At 45.4% G+C, this 23,413-nt stretch overlaps 1 protein-coding gene across 1 annotated transcript in view; it reads right to left on the bottom strand.

Annotated features, from left to right (window-relative positions):
- BRINP2 (BMP/retinoic acid inducible neural specific 2) overlaps nucleotides 1–23,413 on the bottom strand; it is a 92,345-nt gene that overhangs the window by 68,065 nt on the left and 867 nt on the right. The window lies entirely within an intron of this gene.

The following is a 23,413-nucleotide window of genomic DNA, read 5'->3' as shown; positions in this document are numbered from 1 at the left end:
AGCATGTCCTTTTTTATTTTGTACCTGGCACTGCTATCGTCCCAGACTGATGATAAGTAACCAATAGGTGTTTGATGAAACAATGAGCCAGTGAATGAATGGGTTTGAAAACATATTGGTCTGAAGCCCAGAAGGCGCTATTTTAAAAAGACTACCCCAAAATGCTCCGATAGAGTACAATTGAAGAGAGTGTTGAATCTCTCAAGAAGACTAATGGTTATCTGAGGACTAACTCTTATTGAATAACACAGGTCCTGATTAAAACACACACACACACACACACACACACACACACACACACACACAGCCTCGTCACTTCATAGCCCTACCTTTTATATCCATATGCAAATAGGTACATGACATCCCTGTACGTATGGAAAGAGAGTGAAATCTTCTTAGTCATGGATAGCTGTTCAGGAGACAGGGAAAAATGAAGGCTTATTAAAATCAAAAGGGGATAGAAGGAGATTTGATACACTAAATGGTTAGATACAAGGTTTTGCCTGCAAATTAAGACTGTATTTTATCCCTCTTTTTGATACCACGCAAATAATCATTTCTCATCTTCTCTGTGATCCTGTCCATTTAAACCTTAGGTACCCCGGTGAGGTGGAGTCCAGGACACAGCATGGTGTCCTCAGTCTGGACGTGGGTTCTCAGAAACATTTTATTGGGGGAAGGGATCCCATGATCTATCCTCTTTGAATTGTGGATGACAAAACCATGGGAAAGTAAAATATCCTGTTCATGGACTAGAAACAGGATGAAGATCAGATAGAGGCAGATTTTTAGGGTGTTGGGAGGAATAGAAAATTTGCTGCCTTACCTGTTACCCTAAAAATGTTACTGGGAAAAAGAGAATACAAGAAGAAAAAAGAAAAAAAAAAAAAAACTCTCCCCTGTCCGTCCCTGTTGAATAATGACGGAAGATAAAGAATGCATGTTATTCCTTTCTGCATGACACAAACCATACGATATACAGCTAAACATCTCATAAGCGTAATTAGCATCTTCTTCCTGTGTCGGTCTCCATCCAGTCCTAACACCAGCATTGCTGTTGAAATAGTAGCATGTCCAAGTCCAGGGTCACGGATGGGGAAGGATAGGACTTGGGTTCGAGTTGCAGCTTTTGCCAACAACTAGTTTTATGACCTTGAACAAGCTACCCCCCGAACCTTTAGTTGTCTCCTGAATAAAATGAGGTGATTAGAGTATATGACAGCTGAGTCTCCTTCCAGCTCTGGCAGGCTCATACTTTTTTAAACACAGTTTCACCATAGGATGGGAAAAGTAAGCATAGAACAATACAGTTCTGTAAGTGCCCCAACAGCGTCTGCGAAAAAGGCCTCACCTTTGTTGAGGGCACATGCTGGACCAGGCATAGTTCTTGCTGTTAAATTCTACCTGAGGGATGCTTTAATGGCATGGCTCAAATTCAAGAAAGGACACGTTTCTATTTCCTTCCCCATGCAAAGAGAGACAAATAAAGATTTTGTTCAATTGCCCAACAAGGGGGAAACTAAGCATTTCATGCAATGATATGGTTCCTGAAGGTTCTTCTAATTGAATTACCAGCGGTGCCTGTGGGGCATTCCTGGACACGTCCCCTGTCATTCCATTAGTATTACCTCCGAGCATCCTATAAATGCCACTAACATAAGGCAGATATTTGCTTTCCATACGATAACACAGATGACTTTGTCTAATTGTCTCTAATCCCTCCCCCTCACCGCCTGGGAAATTGCTTTCAATTGCTCAAATCCAGGCATTTATTATCGGTGATCAAAAGTGCTTTGGAAACATGACAGTGGTACTGAGGAGGCTGGGCTCCTCGCTTCACCCGTCACACTCTTGTCTTCCAGGTGGGTGAAAGGAAACATTCGTACAGATTTCCCCACATTGTAACCGATAGGGAGGAAGGAGGAAGGTAGCCCTGCCTGTGGACCCGAGACCGGTCTTGTGAGCAGCGTCTGCCTCACAGCCGGTGGGTTTCCTCTCTCGAGGCGCCTCCACCCCCCGCCCCCACCTCACCCCTCACTCCCATGGGCAGCGGTCTGCTGTTGTTGGGTCATTGTGTCCACGGGAACAGGCTCACCCTGCAGCCCGTGCAGGCTGGCTCTGACCCACCAAATATGTGTTATTCTCGGGCCACTCGATCTTGGATATTGCTAAATCTGGCCTGTTTGTAAGTTATTCCGTGTCTGCTTGTTTACCTTGTGTTTTCCACTACCCAGTGGCTCATTCATTTTGGCATGTTGGCCGAGCAGCGTCCAACCTGCCCTCCTTTGCTCTTGTTCATTGCTCCATTGAGATATCTGTAGGACGGCTTGGCGGAAACAAGTTTCAAGTGTTCTCTGAGTTGCATTTATTCATGTGCAGACCCCCCACTATAAATAATCCAAAGTTGGACATAAGGTCTGGCCACTGGTCAGTGGTAGTAATAAAAGTCGAAGCTCAATTGTGTTAGAGAGGTGAGTCATGTTCTTAATAAGAATCAAGCTTGGATGGGCTCCTTTCCTCTCCTAAAACCAAGAGACCGTGTTTCCCTGAAAATAAGACCTAACCGGAACAAAAGCCCTAGCATGATTTTTCAGGATGACATCCCCCGAACATAAGCCCTCATGCGTCTTTTGGAGCAAACATTAATATAAGACCCGGTCTTGTTTTCAGGGAAACACAGTATCTGCACAGACCCAGGCTGTGTAATAAGGGGGAAAAATAAGTTAGACTAAGTTACCAGATGGCTTTCACAGTGGGTCTCTCTAATCTCACCTGTATTTCTGCAAATTACTTCCCTCTTAAACGAATCCTTTGATAATTACCAGGCCCGTCCACCCACCGCCAAAGTGCACATACACCGGTGTACTGAGAGCCATAATGGCACAAGCAGAAGGTTGTCAATTAAAGATTCTTGTTCTTGTCTCAGTTGCAAAAGGTCTACCCTTTCCTTGTTCAAGAAGGTTCAAATCAGAACCCTTCCAGCTTTAAGTTTGAAGGAAGATAGTGAGGAATCTCAATCAAACATGGGAAATGAAAGGAAATGAGGTTCACAGGAGACCCCTATTACCTTTGCTCACAATAGAGCAATTATTGGAATGATTGTTCTACCGTGAACGTGACTTCCACACTTAAAGTTGTTTCCCCATTATTTTCATTATTCCAATTGATCGAGCTCACTTCTAAACCTATTTGAAAGAAATATGGTTTTTCATTACCATCTTCTATTTTTTTAATGTATGATTAAACCAAGATATGTATGAAAAAAAATATAAGAAGAAATACATATTTTATATGACATAGAAAATCAATCCGATCTCTGTAAGGGTTATTCACTGGAAATGTTTAGCTTCAAATTTTGCAGCTGGAGAACTATACATGTTTGCTGTTTCCAGTCTGGGTTTCCTCTGTACACATTAGAGGTGAAAGACATGAATCAAATGACAGAATTTGGAAAGGGACCACCAGGCCAGTAAGTCCTATGTCCTCAAGGGCTGCTATAGTTGGTTCCCATCCTCATACTCTCCAGAGTTTTATCCAGTTTTGTTTGAAATGTCCACATCAATGCATTGCCCAGAGGAAAAGGTCTGGGGAACAGAGCTTGCCATTGGAAGGCCTTCCACATATAAGCCCTGACTGCTCTTTGCAGTTTAGCCCCAGAAATGCTCTATGTGTAAATTACTACTTGTTCACTTAGGACCCACCATGCGTTGATAGAGCTTTCTAGTGATGAGATCCTGGCTAAGTGAACAAATGCTCTGTGGCTAAGAAGACAATGGAGACATTATACTTTCCTGAAGGGATGAAGCTCTCTGAGCAGATACTGACACAGCCAGAACCCTCTGCAAAATGAAGGTGCTGGGTCCTTCTCTTGACGGTCGAGGGAAATATTAGGCTTTTTGCTCATTGGTTTGGGATGTTATAATAATAAGAGCTAACGTGTATGGGCCAGGCGACTGTGCTCAGCTCTGAATTATCTCATTTAATCCTCACCAGAGCCCTGTGAGGAAGACACAGTGACCAGCTACATTTTCTACATGAGGATGCTTAGATCTGGGAAGTGTCTCACACACATTCACATAATTAGTGGAGCCCAGAACTGACACCAGGCCGTCTAACCCGAGAGTCCATTCTAACTACACCCTATTGTGTATCACTTTGCCTGGGTCCAAATAGGCAGACTGGTAGCCCAACGCTCACTTTCCATCCTGTGAAACTGCCATTCATTAGTGAAGAAGAAACCATCAGTAGGTTTCAGTTTGCTTATAGCTGTTTCAAAGGGGACCCACATGCCTTTCTTGACTGACTCCCACCAGGGGACAAAAGAGAGGAGAGAACAGGAGCCTGCCAACCTCGACAGATGGTGCGTAGGCTGTTTTGGAGATGGGTAGAGAGAGATTTTTGCTGGCTGACAAAGAACAGGGAACGAGATTGGAGAGAAGTGTGACATAAGCAGAAAGAGCTAAACTTGAAATATATGTGGAAGAGAAGAAGATTGAGGGATAGGGACAGATCTAGGAAACAGATGGGTAAATAGGCTTGAAAGGACATTTTTGAAATGCCACGTAACTCCAGTCTAGTGAGGAAAAGTGAGGGAAGAGACACGGCCAGAAACCAGAGAAGCAAGCTCCTTTCCATGGTGTTTGCAGTTTCCCAATGGGAAGATTCAAAAGACCTGTGATTGCCCGATGCCCCCCCCAACCCCACCACGCACCCAGGGAGTTATGGATCCATATTTATGTCCAAAGGAAGTTTGCCCTAGTCATTCTACTTTGGAGTCAGCCTCCAGAAGAGCGAAAGATGGGAACATTCTTAGAAAGCTTAGAATTCTATCAAGTCCCCATCCATTGTCAACTGAGTTCAAGAAAGGGGACAATACGAGGCAATGGAGTGTCTGTTTAGTTGACCCTTGTGGATGTACCACCTGTTACGAAGCTCCAAGGACCCTCCCCAACTTTGGCTGAGAGACTACTGATGGCGTGCTCAGTGTCCCACACACTCTCCTTTCCTTTTCCCTCATGAGCCTAGCTTAAATTATTTATGCACATGGCTTCACATTAAGATGCTTTATGCATGAGGTTGCCTTAGGAGACAGGAGACAGACAGCCTGCTTTTGTGAAGGTGTCTCTGGAGGAGGGCAGCTGCACAATGCATTAGTCCATCAGACGCTGGGAGGACAACACATCAGAATATTGGGGCCTCTGTTTAAAATCATGCTCCCTGTTGCCTAGATCCGAAGTTGAGAAGCATTTGTATTAATACAGTTGCTGGGAGAAAAAAAATCAAAAGATTCTTCAGCACCAGACAGGGCAGGTCTGTGTTAAGTAGGAGAGATCAGTACCTCTGACTGGTTGGATTTGTAACAAGCCTGAAGGTAATTTACCATCCTGGAGGTAATTTACCATTGTTGGCTGTGGTTCTCCTCTGGAAGAGTTCAGGAGCAACCAAATGAATCATCCGGCCACCTTGCTACGCCATTCACTGTGGGCAGGGACTTGGCCTGTCTCAGACCCTGTTCTAGGGAGGTTTGGTCACTGCAGAATCTGATTACTGATTGGACGTTCTTGACAAAAGGTCTCACCTGTCCGGTAATTCTGTGGCAGAAAATCTTGCTGACTGCGTCATAAGAAAAAATGTTTTCAAGGTATCCTTTTTTCAGCTTTCTTAATAGCAGTCTTGGGTCATTTATTTGGAATTTTGGAATCAAATCTAAATGGAACTATTGCTTCCAATTAAGGTCCCATAACGTAAAACTGCAGTTCTTAGTCTGCGTTAATACTTCTTAAATGTTTTGTCACAGCTGGGGCTGCATTAAAAACATCAGTTGTGTCTCTCCCTTATCTTCCTATACCCTGGCCTTTTTCACTTCTCCAAGAATTCCCTGGAGCTACAGATTTCCCTACAATTAATTTGTGTTTTGTCCCAAGTTAGCTTACTCGAAAACATCTAGCTAAGAAAACTGAGAAAAGATGAGTGTTTTATAAAAGTACAGGTGAAAGGCGTGTGTTTTATTATAAACCTATGCATTGCAGTTTCTTCTCTTAAAAAGAATTATTCCTAGGAAAGATAGCTGTGGGTTTATTTTCTATAAACAATTACTGGCTTCTTAACCTATGTACAATACTAAGGAGGGAGCTCTGTGAACTGGCACAAATGTACAGTATAATATATTCTCTAAGCACTCAAGGAGACTACCATGTGGTATAGCATGTGTACCCTGGAAGTTAAGAGGTAATATAAGAATTAAATAGGCATCAAGAGTATCACTGGGATAGTATTACACAATGTATATTAATTCCCACTGTTGGGAAAATTCTCCAGGTAGCTACGTGCCTTACCTCCCCACCTTCTTGCAATCTTTGCTCAAATGTTACCTCCTCATGGAGTTCTACCCTGACCACCCCAGTAATTCTTGCAACCTTCCTCAAGAGCTCCCATGTCCCCTACCATATATATAACCTTCTAACAAAAAATACAACTCATGTATTGTGATTTTTGTTTATTTTCTGTCTCTTCCCACCAAAATATAAGCTCCAGAAGGGTCGAGATTTCATTGTTTTGTCGATTTTGTTCACTGCTACATCTCTAGCTCCTAGAAAGTGTGTGGCACCTGGGAAGAGCGCAATAAATATTTGTTATTCTTGTTATATGAACTTGGAATTGAGCTAGATAGCAGGAAAGCACAGATCAATAAGTGATAGTACCTGCTGTAAGGGACTCACAAAATGATATTAACAACAAAGATAAAACAGTAATAATAGTGACAATGACAGTTGTTACTTAACCAGCACTGATTACAGGCCAGCCATTGGGCTAAGCTCCTTCTTTCACTATTTCATTCAATTTCAATAGTAGTCCTTTCAGATAGATATCATCTCTATCATATTGATAAGGAAACAAAGGCTTAGAGAATTTAAACCATTGGCTCCAGATAACACAGGAAGAAAGAGGTTGTCCTGGAATTTCAACTCAAGACACTTTTCCTCCAGAAGCCATTATATATATATATTTATCCTTTTAATTATACTCCTTTACCAAACATATACAAAAGTGGAAAGAATCCTGTAATTAACTCCTCTGTACCCATCACTCAGCTTCAACCAACAATGATAAATCCATGGCCAGCCTGGTTCCGGATTCCATGACCTTGACCGCTTGCTGTATGATGAAATGAGTGGGATAGAAAACTCACTCCTTATGAGCCGAAGAGCAGAAGCTGCACACGGCAGGGGTTGGCAAAACCTTTGTGAGGTCGGATTTGGTTAATCTCTCCTCCTCTCTTTTCCCTCCTCCTTCTCACCAGCCGATCACCCAGGCCTCTCGTGAAGCCCCTGGGATGGAACTCTCAGTCCCTGATCTGACCCTGATTCTAACCCTATGCTCCGGATGCATGAGTCCTGATCCAAAGGAAAACTGCATGAGACGAACTCAATTCAGTAAGTGTACGTGCTTAGTTTGGGAAGGAAGACATTTCCACTAAGCCTCATTACTGCCGAGGGTTTGGGGGAAAGGGGCAGAGGAACAAGTTCAGAGTGGAAACCCTTTGAAGTAGCTGGGGACGAAGACCAGCTATCTCTGTGGGCTTCTGGGGTTGGGGGTTGACGGTCCATCGGTCAGCCTGGATGCAATGTAAGCATTTTCTGTTAAGTGATGGGGGAAAAATACTACAGCAGGAAAAAGTTGACTTAGGAGAGCCACAGAACTTGGGGCATGAGAGGAGGTGCTGGGAAGGCTTGTTTCCAAAGATCCTGATGTGATTCTAAGTAGCGTTTTCTAAGTCTCCACCACTCAGGAGCCAGTCCTCAGCTGTCCCTTCTGCCTTCTTTCCTCCCGTACCTCTTTGAGTGCAAGTTGGTCAGGTATAACTGGGGTTCAACCTCCGCCTCCCCTATTTTGTGTGACCTCAGGCTAATTACAAGCTTGCCTAAATCTCAGGTTCCTGATCTTAAAAGGGGCGACTGTATAGTATGCATTTGTAGAATGTCTAAAATGATCTGTGGCACATATTACTTCGTTCCTTGGAAATCAGATACAGGTGAAAGGCGTGTACTTGGAAAATTGTCTGCCGTCGCCATGTGACAGTTCTCCAGCTTTCATTAATGAGGAAGGTATAGAGTTCTACTGTGAAATATGCCTATAGCTAGTAGTATTCATGTTTTGCAAAGAAGGAAATTAAAGTAACCAAGAATCCTGGTTGGATTGTAAATCCCAGTGACACACATCCCACAGGCACTTTGGAAAAGATCCAGGATCTGGGAGCCAAGATGTATCCTCCTCAATTCCTTCTTACTCAGGACCATAAGTTTGACTTCCCATAATCTCCTCATTGACATCTTTGAAGGTACTGACAAGGGAAGGTCCCCTATTGCCACCATGTCATCTCCAGGCCCTGACAGTACAAGAGGCTGAATATACCTTCCTATGCCAAGCATTGGGATAAGCAGAGTGTGTATGTGTGTGTATGTGCGTGTGTGTGCATGTGTGTGTGTACCCGTGTTCCTGCATGCACGCGTGAGTGAGTACATGCACACTCTAATTTATTCCTTACAGCACTGTAGGCTCCATTAGTCTCCCTTTTCCTCTCTTTGTGTTAAGATTAGGAAACAGAGGGCCAGAGAAGTGAAGTAACTTGCCAAAAGCCAAAATTAGAATTGTGTCACCCAGCCCAGCTAGCCCCTTGACGGACTCTCCTCATGCCTAGGAACCAGGAGGGGGTTGAGAGTGGGGTAGAGTGACAAGGGCCAGGCGGTTGCATTCCATACCAATGTGTTAGCAGGCTGGTCAGATCTTTAGCCCAATTTGGGATTTGGTGGGCACCGGATACTGCAGCTAATTGCTCTTCATGAATCATACTTGTCAGATTGTTTTGCTAAGCACATCTTGTGTTTAAATACAGCAAAATCTTTCAGAGGCTCGGGGGGCGGGGGGGGGCGTTCATAATAAATTCTCTGACGAATTCGGGGCGATGATTCCAGGTTCTCATGGATAGAAGAGAATCCTGGGGCACTGAAGGAACATGGCTCCCAAGTAGGTTATCTCTTCTGGAGCTTTCATTCTTCCCTGGCAGAAAGTTCCAGAACCTCACTACTGGAGGAGAGACTGTCTGATAGAGCAGTTAACAGGGCAGGCTCTGGAGGCAGATTTCTTGAGTTCAAATCCCATCCTACTGCTTTCTAACTGTGTGATCTTGAGAAGATACTGGCCTCTCAGTGTCTCCGTTTCATCCTCAGTGAACTGGGAATACTAAAAGTGTCTGACTCATAGGATTGTTTTGAGAAGTGACTGAGTTGATACTTGTTAAAAATGTAGAGTAGTGCCTGGTAAACATTAAGTGCTTAACAAATAAATGATGGCGATTGTAACAAACACTTCTCCAGACTCTAAGATATTCCCCACGGTCACTGATTTCCCCCAGCTCTGTGCTCACTTTGTCCCTTCTCTGCTCTGGAAATTTAATAGCAGTAGAGCCGGGCTGTGATAACTTTCTTGTCCCGTAGGTACTGCCCACTACTTTATGGCAAAGTGTTCCAAGCCAAATTCAGCAAAACTTAATAGGGTTTTAGCCATAACATCAAAAAACAAATAAGAGTTTCAAGGTCAAGACATATTGGAAATATTTGGTTAAAACGTGTCTCTTTATTGAAGAACTTTTCAGAACCTCTCACTATCTCAGTGCATTGTACACCTCCAGTTGTGAGGAGATGGGTGGCAGGGAACTTGAACCATGATACCCCACTCTTGCAAGCACAGACCTGTTTTTCTTTATGACACTCATGAATTCTTTAAGGGACACCAATGTTTTACTGAACTGTGTTGGGTGACATTTCATTTGCATTGCCCCAAAATGGCATTTCTCAAAGTGTGGTCTTTATATGACCTGCTTTTAAAAGGCAGTTTTCTGAATTTTAACACAAGCCCTACCAGACCGGACTGTCTGCACGAGGGGCTGAAGATTCTGCATTTTAACAAGCTCCCCAGGCGCACATTAAATTTTGAGCACCGCTGTCTTAAAGAAAATACTTCCCTAATTTGGGAATTCTATACATTTGAAATCCTGACTACTACATATTCCTTAATAGGAAGGGTACTTTAACTTCCCAGAAACCCATATTTTCATGAAAAGTGGGTTCCGTGAAATAGATGGGGAGGTTTGTTTGCTTAATTGCATAAACATCGAAAGTTTTCCCTGTGCTAGGTATTGTGTCAAGGAACTCGGGATACACATGAGACTCAGATGCTGGCTCCAAGGTGTTTAGAATCTATAATGGAGAAGGGAACGAGGGCCAGACACTGCTCAGGCTCTCGCCAAGCATCCCTGTAGGACCTTGGCTGCAATCGCCTTAGGAGTCAAGTTCACAGGGGGTACAGCGGGCTCATTCTGGGAATTAAAGCAGAGAGAGGGAGAATTAATTTCTCTTCTAAATGGCTTAGTCACAAATGAACCACCAAGATATTGGTTTTCATTTTGTTTTGTTTTGTTGTTTGATATCCTGGGGGAAAAAATGCAGTAGCAAACAGGACAAAGAAGTCACTGAAGCAAAGGATGAGAGCGGGAAGTCAGGAGAGGGAAACGCTAATAGCTTAGATGAATTATGGGGAGAGGAAAAAAAAAAACCCAACCCTGCTGACTCTTTTCAGTTTCAGGTGAGAAATAACAGGATTAGAATGTCAAATTGCTGAGTCCTGCAGACCTGAACTATAAACCTTCTCTAAGCTACTCAGCTCTTTCCCTCTGCAGTCACTAATTAAATATTGCCTTGAAAGAAAAAAAAATAAAATAAAGCCTTTCTTTTTTTTTTTAAATCAAGTAGAATACGTATCATTAGCCTGTGCTGGGCCTGGGTATCTAGCTGACATATACTAGGAACTGGCGGTAGAGCAATCTTCGGTAGGGCCATCGAGATAACAGAGAGCTTATCTCTGCCTTGAACTTTTTATAATCACTTCTTATTTCATATGCAACCTATGCGGCATCTTATTTTCACATGGAATCTCTTGGCCCTAACTAGCAGTAATGGAAAATGTGTGGGATTCCCCTTTCCGTGTGATTTATACAATTCTGTAAAGCAGAGGATCCTAAGGGCATGAGAAGCAGTATCTGAAGTCCAAAACCCAGCCATGTGTCCAGCTGGAGAGAGGATCGGGCAAAGTTCAGGGGTCGCTCCAAATCGGGCTTGCTCAACAATTTGGCATCCTTTGTACTCTTCTCACCTTTTATCCAGATAGTATCTTTCTGTACTGTTTCCTTTCTTGCACGTAAAGTTACTATATCGGTACGTTTCTAAGTCTCTTCTCACTCACGTCATGAAAACACGGTGTTCGTGTCCCGAGGTTGGTAGTTGGTATCTTTAGGATCGAATATCTGACTCTAGCACCTGAGGCCACCGGCAGTTCATTTTCCATGTCACTCTCCTCTCCTCTGTGGAGCAGGTCGGCCACCAAATAAGAATTTAACCGACTGAAGCCCTAACAGAAATATCACTGGCTCTGTGTTCTTCTGTTGTTTGCCTGAGCAAAATCTATCATTACTCCATATGCATATGGCGCGTGTCAACTGTTTTAAAATTAGCCAATTTTCCTAAGCATAAAAATGGATTTTTGTCACATCACATGAACCATATATCACAGAAACAAACCAGTTTTTGTTATGGCTTTTTTTTTTTTCTTTCCAAAACACATTGAGTCTTAAGTCACTGCCAAATCCATTTTGTTGACTGCATTTGTGAGATACATTTAAAGAAATGAAGCGGGGTTGGGGGGATCTCATACAGAGCTGTCACCTGGAAAGAATTCGAGTTCATTACCAAAGCAACCATGGCTTCACTTGCTTTTAAATAATAAACACAGCATCTGAATGCTGCCCTGCAACTGAGAGTTTAGGCTCGGGGGTGGGGGGGTGGGGGGTGGAAAGGTGATTAAGAAAAAGAAGTATGTTTTATTGAGCACTCTTTTTGTACCAGACATTCTGGGGAGTCCTCATTCTGCATTATTTCATTTCATACTTAAAGCAATCCATGATGTAAAGTTTACTACATCCCTTTGACAGATGTGTACGTAGCCTGAGGCTTACATAGTTAAGTAATTTGGCAAGGTCACATAGCTAGAACCTAGCAGAGCCTGCCAAACACTTGAACCCAAGTCAATCATCCCTGACCCTAGTCTCTTGATGGCAAGGTCACCTCATGTCAGTGAAAGCCCATTAGCCCTCTAGAGACATGATATGGAGGTGTCAGGAAGCACCTCTGTGAACGCTTGCATTCCAGGCTTCTCTTAATGAAGGATATGTGGGTGTTATCGTGGACTTGGCGGCCTTGGGTTTCTCTCAGTCAAATAAGCCCTGATTTAGCTTTGGAGGAGGAGGTAAGAGAGACGGAGTCTCCTGTGTTCTCCCCACCCCCAAACCCCAAAGCATACGACACTCTCTTTAAGGACTGTGCCTCAGAACAGGACTTCTGGGGGACTCCGCCTGTGCCCTGCAGGGGCTCCCCCACCCCCAACATTGCTGAGCTCAGCAATGATGCAGGATATGTGCTGAAAGGCCAGCTGTGTGCACGGTTCGTTTTGAGGGGCCTACAGTTGCTCTCAAGAGGGAAAAACACGAGTCTCCTCCTTAGGTTAAAATCTGTAAATTTCTCTTTCTAAATGCTTGAGTGTTAATTGAGAGGGCAGCCTATTAAATCGTTATTAGTCATTAATACTTAAGTGCAAATTAGTTGATCAGGTTACTGAGAGGTGTGAAGGGCCCTGAGGGAAAGCTATTATTTTGAAGGAGGTGGTAGGGAATTGCCAGGGAGGGCAGACTTTTGGTGGCTGTCGGAGTTGAGTAGGTGCCGGCAGCAGAGGGTGCTGGCCTTCCGAGGGAGAATGGGTGGGACAAGGATGGAGGGAAGACCCCAGGATTGCTTTCTACAACACATACACATACTACAGGCAAAGATTTTAGAAAAGGTACCAGCCACCACCTCTAGGAACCTTGCGTGCGCTTCCAGGCCGAGGGGCTTGTAACGCAGCCTTTGGCCTCTAGGGGTCTCTAGTGCCCCGAGGCTTCAGGAGGATGCTGACTGCTCCGTTATCCCAAAGGGCTCACATCCCAACGAGCTAAGATTGCGGAAACGCAAAGAGGCGCGTGCACGAGCCCCCTGGACCTCATCACCCGCGGAACACTGCTCGTCCACCCCCCTGCTCCTGCCTGACGGCCTATTTATAGTATGCCAAATGGCTGAATGCGAGTGACGGGGAGGCAGAAATGAACTGCCCCCACTCTCCTTACTGAGGCTTAAGCATCCCTCTGCCTCAAGGAGATCCCAAGGACTTCCCTCTGCAGCCCCACCCCACGCTCTTCCAGGAAGCCCTGTCTACCAAACTGGTGCTTAGGAAGCTGCAGAGGCCTGGGAGAGAGGAAGAGAGCAGGGTCCCCTAGTCACCAAGCCCCCGCCCCCGCCCTTGGGGCTGCACACTGATGGCCAGGCTGTCCCTGCGGCTGGGGATGAAGAAGGGAAGGGACAGTGAGGGAGGACCACAGCCCAGGTCCCAAGAGACCTCAGTGCCCTATGGAAGTAGAAGCGTTGAAGGCCAGAGGGTCCAGAGAGCATTCTTCTGTAAAATCTCACAACTGAGGAGTATTGTGAAAAGGAAGAAACTTCGAGAGAAGCCATATTACTCCCCATTTATGCTGAAAGAGGCTGCAGGGGTTGGTGGCAAGACTCTGGCTCTCTAACCCACCCTGTGACTTGGGTTTGAATCCCGCCTCTACTAATTCACAAGCTGTGAGATCTTGGGTAATTGACTTCACCTCTCTATACTTAATTGTTCTCATCTTTAAAATGGGAACAACAATATTTCCTTCGTGGGGAGTTGCTAGCATTGACTGAGATCTTACAGCTGGTCGTATAGGATGCAGCACGTGCCGGACACACAGCCGGCCTTTGTTCACAGGCATTGAACTTCATGCACCTTCAGTCATCGAGGACAAGGGGGAATGACAGTACTGTGTCCTAGGCTCACTGAGCTTCATAGATGTGTGCGGGTCGCTGAGTGTCTCGTATTTTAAAATCAATGTGCTGTGTCACCTGTTATTTTAGATGAATCACAAGTTTTGCTTTTCAAAGGAATTCTGTAGTATGGTAATTTTCAATGTGTTTTGAACAGCCTTTATGTTTCAAGGAGATGTCTCCCACTTATGGGTGAGGAAAGAGAAGTGACAGGTGGGGGAGCTCCAGGCCCCCAGGCCGGGTCCAATCAGGGTGGTCTGGTTTTCTCTGCTTCATATATTGGGGTTCCAGGTAAGGGTTTACTTGATTAGCGTCGTCTGCTTTTGTGAAAGGTTAAAAACCACTGCTAACATATCCTTGTGTAACTCAGGGAAACCTTTTCCTCAAAGCCTAAGGACACTCAACTCTTATTTTATTTGTTTTGAAAGCCTGCTCTTTTGAAAAAGGAGCACACCTGTATTCAGAAACAGAGGCACTTGAAGGATTCAGCCGTCACACACTAAGTGCCCAGTATGTAAAGCATAACACTTGAAACTGTATGGCAGTTTTGAATGGGCACCAACCCGCTTGGCCTGCCCAGAAATGCCCCGAGGGTCTTGGGATGCCTCCATCCCACCCAACTCATGGAGCGCAGATCCTGGAGCAGTGATCCTGACCTTGACCACAAAGCTGCCCTTCCCCTGGACATGACCTAAGACAGTGATCACAGTGCCAAAGTCCAGGTCCCCAGAGCGTGTGCTTTGGGATCTAACAAACTTGGATGCAAACCTGAGCGCTGCCACTACCCGGTTGTGTGACCTTGGGTTAATTATTGAATCTCTCTGAACGTTAATTTCCTCTTCTATAAACAAAAGATAACAGCCCTTCTCGCAGAGTTGTTAGGTGATTAAATGAGACAATGCCTGCGAAGCACTTAGCATGGTGCCTGGCATATGGTAACAACTGCCAGGAAGTGCCTGATTCACTGGCACAGGACAGCATACAGGGAAGCTACTACCGACACTGACCCCAGCTAAGCGCCATCATTGCTCTCCGTGGAAGTCTGTGTCTTAGCAGCTTTCCTGCTTAGGGACACAAAAGCAGCAGCTGAAAACAGCAGCCATTTTCTGAATGCCCATGGTGTGGCAGGTACTTTGCTGATATTTTTAAATCATTGTCGTTCATCTTCACGATGTTTGTAGAAGACAAGGGGTTATTGTTGCCATTTTCCTAGAGGGGATGCTGAAGCTCAGAGAGGTTCTAGAACATACCTAAGGTCACACAGCAAGTGGCCAAGACTAGATTGAAGCCCACATTTGACCCAAAGGCCTTTTCTCCCCACCTCGCAGACTCTCAGAGCTTTCCTGCCAGGAAGGCAGGGGCATGGTGCGGGGACAGGAGGCCTGGCTCTGAATGGCACCTCCTCTGTGCTTTGCCTTCCTCAGTTTCAGTCTGTAAACAGGAATGATACTTACTTCATAAGGTTGCAATAGAAATTAAGTGAGATAATATAAGTAAACACGAACCTAGTATAGTTTTTATCCTAAAGCTGGCTTTGGATGTATATTAAATAGGTGTGAACTTGGCTTACCTGTTTCACCTGCTCTCCAAATCATTTCTTTACCCTTACTATGAGAACTATTCGTAGAGAAGATACATGTGTATGTATGTGCATACACAGCTGTTGTGTGTATGTATGTGTATGTGTGTGCGTACATGGGTACATATATGCACATCTATATGGAAAAGGGTAGCACAGACTGCCACCCAGGTCAGGAAAGAGAACAGTGAGCATCTTAGAAGCCCCACCCCCCCACCCCCTCGGCGTCTCCCTCCCTGATCAAATTCCCATTTCTCCCTCCAGTCCAATTCACTTCTCATCCTGTTAAAAAAGAATTTTCTTTTCCCCTTTTGCTCATGTCTTTGGGTTGCCTCCAACCTTTTGGCTGTGCCTGTGCCTGTCACTTCACTAAGGTTTTGATGACACGTCATTCACGTCATTCACAGGAGAGAAGTGAAATAAAGTGGTGCAGCAGAGCAGGGATGCACATGCGTGTGTGCGTGTGTGTGTGCGTGTGTATGTGTCTGTACGTCCACACCTTCTACCTTTGTGGAGAGTGGGAAACCAGATGCCTTGTGAGATATGTCTTAACCCAAAAGAACAGAAAGGACAAGTGGACTGATGGCAGAGGGGTTTGGGAACATTTGGACAATTTGCTCCCCAAGACCACCCGGGACCAAGTCTGGTACCTCCAGTGTTGAGGGGCAGACATCATGGCAGCGAGAGGCTTGGTGACAGAGTACACTTTCTCTTCTTTAGATCCCCACATTCTATTCTTCCCTGGACTTTCTACTTCCTCAATTGAAAAATCAGGTCTCAATTTAAATGTTCCCTCCTCTAAGAGACCTTTTCCTGACCGCCACCGCCATTACTCTTTCCTATAATACTCTATTTTAATAATGTTTTTCATTATCAGCACCTAAAAATTCTCTCATTTCTTTGTTTACGTTTGTTTTCCTGGATACCATAGTAGTAACCAATATGGACTTGGAATCTGAACTGGGTTAGAATGCCAGCTACCCCATTTACTCTCTGTGTGACCTTGGACAAATTGTTTAACCTCTCTGAGCCTCCAATGTATCATCTATAAAATGGGAATATAGGAATTATTAAAATGGGAATTATAGGATCATTCGATGAAGTAAATGAGTTAATGTATGTAGACGCTTTCATTACAGTGCCGGCACATAAATACTATTAAAGCGTTAGCTATAATCAGCAATGTTAATAATAGTCATTATTGTGTTTATCACCTGACCTTCCCTCTAGAATATGAGCAACTTGATGTCAGGACTTTTAGCTGTTGTTCACTGCTGAATCCCCAGTGCCTAAGAAGAGTTCCTGGCACATATTTATAATAATACACCAAATAAATATTTCCTGAGAAGTATGTCTTACAACCCAATCCCAACCCTGCCTCTGTGTGCAGGAGATAGCCACATAAACAAATCATTACAGTGTGGTGGGTAGAGTACAAAAACCGAGTTTGCATGAGATGCGTAGGAGTATAGAGAAGGAGGCAATTAATTCTTTCCCAGAGTCTCAGGGAAGTCTTCACAGAGGAGATAATCCTTTGAATATTGAAACTCAGTAACCCTCAGGAAACAGAGAACAGAGCACAGGCAGGTTCTGCAAGAAAACAACACAGCACGTCTAACAGCCTTTGAGTGCCGTGCTAAGATAGAACAGCCCATTGTTTCTGGTTCCTGGAGTGACAAGAGGGATGTGGAGAAATGCAAGGAGAGGTTCTTAGACCAGCTCATGAAGGATTTCCTGTTGGTCATCCTAAGTAAGAGATTTGGATTTTATTCTGACAGTGGTGGGAGTCACTGGAGAATTACAATAAGGGGAGACGCATGATCAAATTTCCGGTTTTGAAAGATCACCCGAACTACAAGGAGGAGACTGGTCTGGCTAGCCTTCGAGGGACGGAACAGGGAGACCAAGTATTGGGAAAGTCCAGGTCGGAAGGGATGAGGACGTGACAGAAGGGAGTGGCAGGAAGAGGGAAGAGGGAGGAAGGAGGATGGCTTTGAGAAATCATTAAGAGGTGAACCTTGTCAGGTCTTGGGGGTTGATTGGCTGTGGGGGGCTGTGTGAGAGAAAGTGGAGCCCAGGACAACCCACATTTCTTAATTATGCCTCTGGGGGGTTGGTTATGCCATTAATCAAAGCAGGGAATTTAGAGAATGGGAATGTTTTGTGTGGGAAATTGGTGTCTAATAAGCTCACATTTGAACCCTGGCGATATCAAAGTGAAGAAAGACCCTTGGTGAGGAAAGAGATTCGTATTTGTGGAGCATCTGCCATGTCCCTGGCACCTTAAGTATTTTATCTCATTTAACAGTCAGAACAACTCTTTGAAGAATGGGGCATTAGTATTTTTTTATTTTCTAGATGATAGAACTGAGGCTGAGAGAGGTAATCATCCCTACTTTCCATCGTAACAGTGAAGAACAGGAAATAGACCAGTTTGATTAAGCAAGACTGAAGGAAATGCATACAAAGAGAAGGACTAGAAAACAGAGTGATACAGGTGTTTGGGGCCGGATCATGGAGAACTTTGAATGGAGATATTAACCAGCCCACTGGAATGTTGTGAGGATCGGGTGAGAGAAAGCTTGTGAAACATTTTGTAAAAATTTTGTAAAACATTCTTCACCCACCCCCGCCACGCTATCAACATATCTGATTCGAAGGAAAGCTCTAAGAAGGAAAAATGATAACGTGGGAGAGAAGAGAAGGAGAAGGGGGTTGGAAAATCAAACACAGCCAGCTGATCCCAACGGTTGTGTCCTCACACTTTGGAGTGAGACCCTAAAGATAATTTACTTGGTTACGAGTATTTTGACTGTCAGGTAGAAACTCGAAAATATTAGGATAAAACTACCAGATTACCCACCTGCTAAATGTTTGCATGTGAACTGAGAGGTGCAAAGCTCCACAAACACTGTGGGTGGGCTGAGCCCCAGCTGATGAGCCAGTGTGTCTCTTTGTGTCCCCCTTGACTTTAGAACTCAGAAACACACGGGCAGGGGCCCTCTGAGTTGCTCGGCACCCCTTTCTCTGTTCTCTCTTTTCACATCTCTGGCTCTTCCTGCCTCCTGCCTCTGCCCGTTGTCCACATTACCTGTCACCACTCTGCAGGGTCTAGACCAGTCCTGTCAAAAGAAATATAACGCGAACCACATACATGGTGTTAACTTTTCTAGTGGCCACATTAAAGGGGACACACAAATGGAAGAAACTAATCTTCATATACTTTATTTAACCCCAAATATCCAGGATAGTCTCCTGTTAACATGTAATTCACAGTTAAAAAAATACAGATGAGATATTTTACATTTTGTTTTGAACTGTATTCAGTGTGTATGTTATAGTACACAGGTGCTCGAGGGCCCCGCGTGGCTAGTGGCTGGCGCATCGGTAACGCAGGGCCGGCTGGGCTCAGTCCTGTGAGGTATCAGACTGCCCGCACCCAGTGCTCAGTCAAGCCTCCCAGAAATATCTGCATTTCATGCGAGCTTTAGTAAAAGGAACTGAATGTTGATGATTCCATGCTGTCACCATGTTACTCAATTTTACATCCATCTGCATGGCAGAGTGACGATTTCAAAGGAAATCAGCCTGCATCCTAATTGGTCAGGTGAGACGTGCCCAGGGCAGTCCCCAGTCTGAAGCATAAGTGAACTGCCTATCTCTTGACTCCCAAAGAGAAGAGGCTTTCACCCACAATCGGTAACCACCCATGCAGGGCCTGGACCTCTACCTTAGGGCCTGGACCCCAAACATGGCCATGTTTATTTGTGAATAATAAAGAGAAAAGGCATCTGTCCCCCTGTCCAGCTTCATAGTCATTTAACACAGGAAACCAAGGTGACAACAAGGCCTAGGGGAGGCTTTTTAAGAGAAAGTCCATGTCCCTCAGGACTTGTCCCCAGAGTGAACTCCTAGGGCTACGCAATCAGAGACCCTGGGTTCTTGGGGACTTTCCTCTGGACCTGACAGCAAATATGCTATGAATTCAGACAAGTCATTCTAGTCTCAGTGCTTGATAGGGACTTTCTCCATGTGGGAATGGGGCCACCCACGCAACCAGTGACATGCAGGGTGAATACATGTCTGAAACCAAGTGAAGACCAGTGACGAGAGTGGTTGTGTCTCCAGTTCTCTTGCAGGACTGAGGCTGTGCCTGAGCTCCTCTCCAGGAGACCAGGCTCACTGCTAGAGCAAAGGTGTGTGGCTGTCCGTTCACAGCCATCTCCTGGTGGTCGGCAGCCCTTGGCCCTTCCTTGGAGCTATGCAGGCTGGTCGATGGCCTGTCCCCTCTGCTGCTCAGCTGAGCAGTCACCGTACCCCGTGGTACAGCTGCAGGCAATCCCAACCCCACCCTTCTGCTTTTTTGTGGTCTCCTCCTTTGTGACTGCTACAGCATATGTTTTATTAAAAGGGAAAGAGGAGGCGAGACAAGAGGTTATGGACCTGGGCACGCTCAAGAATCTTAAGATTGAAAATCTACTCAGTGCGAAATGCCTAAAGGCTTTGGCATTTCGCTGGCTCCAAGTAAACCCCAATAAGGACATTTGGATGGGGAAATAGAACTAGAGGAAAAGCAAGGCTGTCTCTTAGGAGCATCTGATGCTAAAATATGAGAAGATATTCTCACGTTTTCTTGAATTTTTCTTGCTTTCCCCAATATCTTCATTCAATTTGTTTGGTATGCTGTTGATAAGCTCCCTGATCTGGACCACTATTTTTCCCATAATGTATGGATTAGGCTTGAGAGTGGATGGGAGGCTAGGTCATTTTTAATACCTAATGAGAGGCCCAACATTCCAGAGTCCTCTGCCTGGTCTGAGGGCAGCATCCTCTAGGCCAATAATTAACCCAGATGTGTAGTATTTCCAGGGCCCAAGGGGAGACGTGGCACAGGGCAAAACCCCAAGGAAATACACAAGCTTGATGTTTATAGCCTTTCTACTCTGCTGCTTTTAGCATCTGTCAGCTGGAGTCCTTTCCCCATTTCTCCCTCTCCAAACAAATCCCACCCATCCTCCATGGCACACCTCAAATCCTCCCTCCTTGGAATACTGATAGCTCTCCTTATCTGCACAAATCAATCGTGGACTAATTAGGTCAGCCTCATGAATCTCTTGGATTGAACTGCTGTTTAGAATGTAGACTGTCACTTACCTTTTTCCCAGATGGAAGCCTATTTTCCTAACTAGACTGTAAGATGACTGAGGGTAAACGCAAGGTCTTAGAAGACTTTTACCCCTCACCGTCCTTGGGTCAGTGCCAGAGGAGAAGCTCTATGCCACTGCAATCTCCAGTCCCTCTAGAATAGACACCCACTGAAACAAACCACAGTCATAAAAATTCAACCAGTCCTTCGGAGAAATCGTGGAGCCTGGGGTTGGTTTAGCAGTGATGAGACCCACACCCCGCCCAATAGGTCCCCTTCATTGCCGTCTGACCCAGAGGAAAGCAGTTGGTTTATCTTTCCAAGGTTCTCTGCCTTCGCTTTTCTAAGAAAGACGCTAAAATCACTCTAGCTCTATTTCTTAGGGTAATCAAAGACAAATGAGACAATAAGCCCTGTGAGGATTAATTAGATGAGCTCCCTAAAATGCTCCCAGCATTTTGGGAAGGGATGCCATTATAAAATGTAGACAAGGTCTTATTTCAGAGAAAGAGTTGAATCACCAAAAATACACTGCACAATGGGGAAAACAAAACACTAAGTAGGAAACCTCAGCACTAAGCACCCCAGTCAGCAGAAAGTGCCCACGCAGACGTCTCCAGTCCGTCCAGATTACCTCTTGTTTGTGAGCCAGGGAGGGAGTTTGGAGCATCTTCCCGGAGGGAATCTCCTTTATGAGATGTGCTGCTCCCCAGGGGCTAGCCTTTGCCTGGGGAAAGGGGACCAGGAGTTGATGACGCAGGAATCTTCTCTGCCCTCTGGCCTTGCTCAGTAAACAACCTGTTAGGAGGCCAGAAAGTAATGCCCAGAGGATGATCTTCAAGGGCCAAAAAGGAGAAGACGCTCGCCATCCTTGAGACTGGCCCAGAGCTAACAGGGCAGGAACGCTTCTCCCTTCCCAGCCCTTCCCTCCTCTCCTGCTTTCTTATGTCCACACTGCAGCACACATCACTCTAGGCCGGGAGACAAAGCCGGCCCCATTTTTCATGAGGAGGGAGCAGCCAGGGTCAAGGATGCTTCTGTCTTCTCCATGGCCGCAGCCAGCTGTCAAACCCTTTGGAGGCAGCTGCCCTCCATCAGGGAAGACCATAGTCTGACATTTTCTTCCTTTCCCTCAAACATTTCACAGTACCCCCGCTCCTCTTCTACCCCAGTATGCATCTTTCCCCAGAGTAGGCAGCAGCTGTGACACTGGTAAGGTTTCGGGACCATCATGGTAGCTTTGCTTGGTCATGCCCCCAATACTGCAAAGCAACTTATTCTGGCTGAGAGGGAACTCCAAGAGTCCTGCCTTCAACAAATCACACACACACACACACACACACACACACACACACACACACACGTGAAGTGAAGAGGGAACACACACCAACTCCAGCATTACTTAGCTGTTGCTTGATGTCATCAGACTGCCCCCCAGGGGATTCTGTAAAAGACTCGAGCTGTTTGGTTAATACTGGCATTGCATGTATTCTAGAGCATGGTCAGAGAGTGTCCCTTCAACATGCCCATGTCTGGAGAACGACGGAGGCAGAAATACTTGGTTGGCAGTCTGTCTTTAACCTCCTGATTGGTCTGTGCTCACATATTATTGTCCCTGTTGGAGAAGGCCCAGATTACCCAGCTGTAAGCATGGTCTGTTTGAATTGCTATCCTTTGAACAAAACATTTCTTCCTGCTCAGGGCATCCGGCTCCTAGGGCTAGCAAGAGCACACACACAGTTCTTTACAGAGGGGACTGTTCAATTATGTTGCAGTGCATGAGCTTGGTTATTAGTTAATATTTGGCTTCGGTCTATACAGCCTGGATAAATATGTACCACACAGAGGGACTGCTTGGTGAGGAGAAAACTCCTCTGGGCTGAAATAGCAGCTCGCAAGTTCAGACTCCTACGAGAAAGGAACACTTCAGCATCTGGGGCCTGGGCAGAGAGCTGCACACGCACGGTTGTTGTGTTGGCAGCCCGCTTTCTGCATACAGCTGTGAGCACAGACAGACACACACACGCACCCCACAGGCAGCATTAGACCGTGTACCCAGATGATCACAAAACCAGGGAGAGCAATCACTAGCTAATGTCAGCCTGCCTCTCCTTCCAGCACAGCAATGTGTCTCCAGGGTGTTGCCAGGCTCAACTCCACCAAGGGGCTTCTGCCACCACCCTGGGGACACTCTTTGCAACCCACAGGGTTCATTCTTCAGAATGTTTTCTCTTGGCTGCATGTTCACGGGAGAAAGACACAGACCTCTACAGACATGCCACAGAGCTTCATGGACATGGGACGATGGACCTATACATGTATCACGTAGCACAACCCCACCTCGGTGGGTCCTTCCCAAACAGTGAACCGCGTGCAGTTGAGTGGAGCCTCGGCGCGGTAGGCAAAAGCCCTTGTCATTTCAGTAATTATGCAGCCCAGTTGGATTTTCTGAAGCTAATGGGAGTTTCACTAACTTTGAGGATTTAAACCAGGCAAAAGCAATATAGGTCAGGCAGAGTTCCCAAGCTGTGACAGCCATGCAACGCCAGGGAGCAGCAATAGGGCCATCTCTAGCTAAACCCCAAAGTCCACTGCACAGCTCCACCAGACAGAAACTAAGACGTGGGATCATTCCCTCTGCCTGCAACTGCCAGGAGCCAGGGCAAGAGGGTTGTAGGGCGACAAATGATCCCCTCACCA

The sequence above is a fragment of the Rhinolophus ferrumequinum genome, chromosome 22 (assembly GCF_004115265.2).
Source record: "Rhinolophus ferrumequinum isolate MPI-CBG mRhiFer1 chromosome 22, mRhiFer1_v1.p, whole genome shotgun sequence".
In the NCBI taxonomy this organism is placed as follows: Eukaryota; Metazoa; Chordata; class Mammalia; order Chiroptera; family Rhinolophidae; genus Rhinolophus; species Rhinolophus ferrumequinum.
This window is presented reverse-complemented; position numbering and strand designations above follow the sequence as displayed.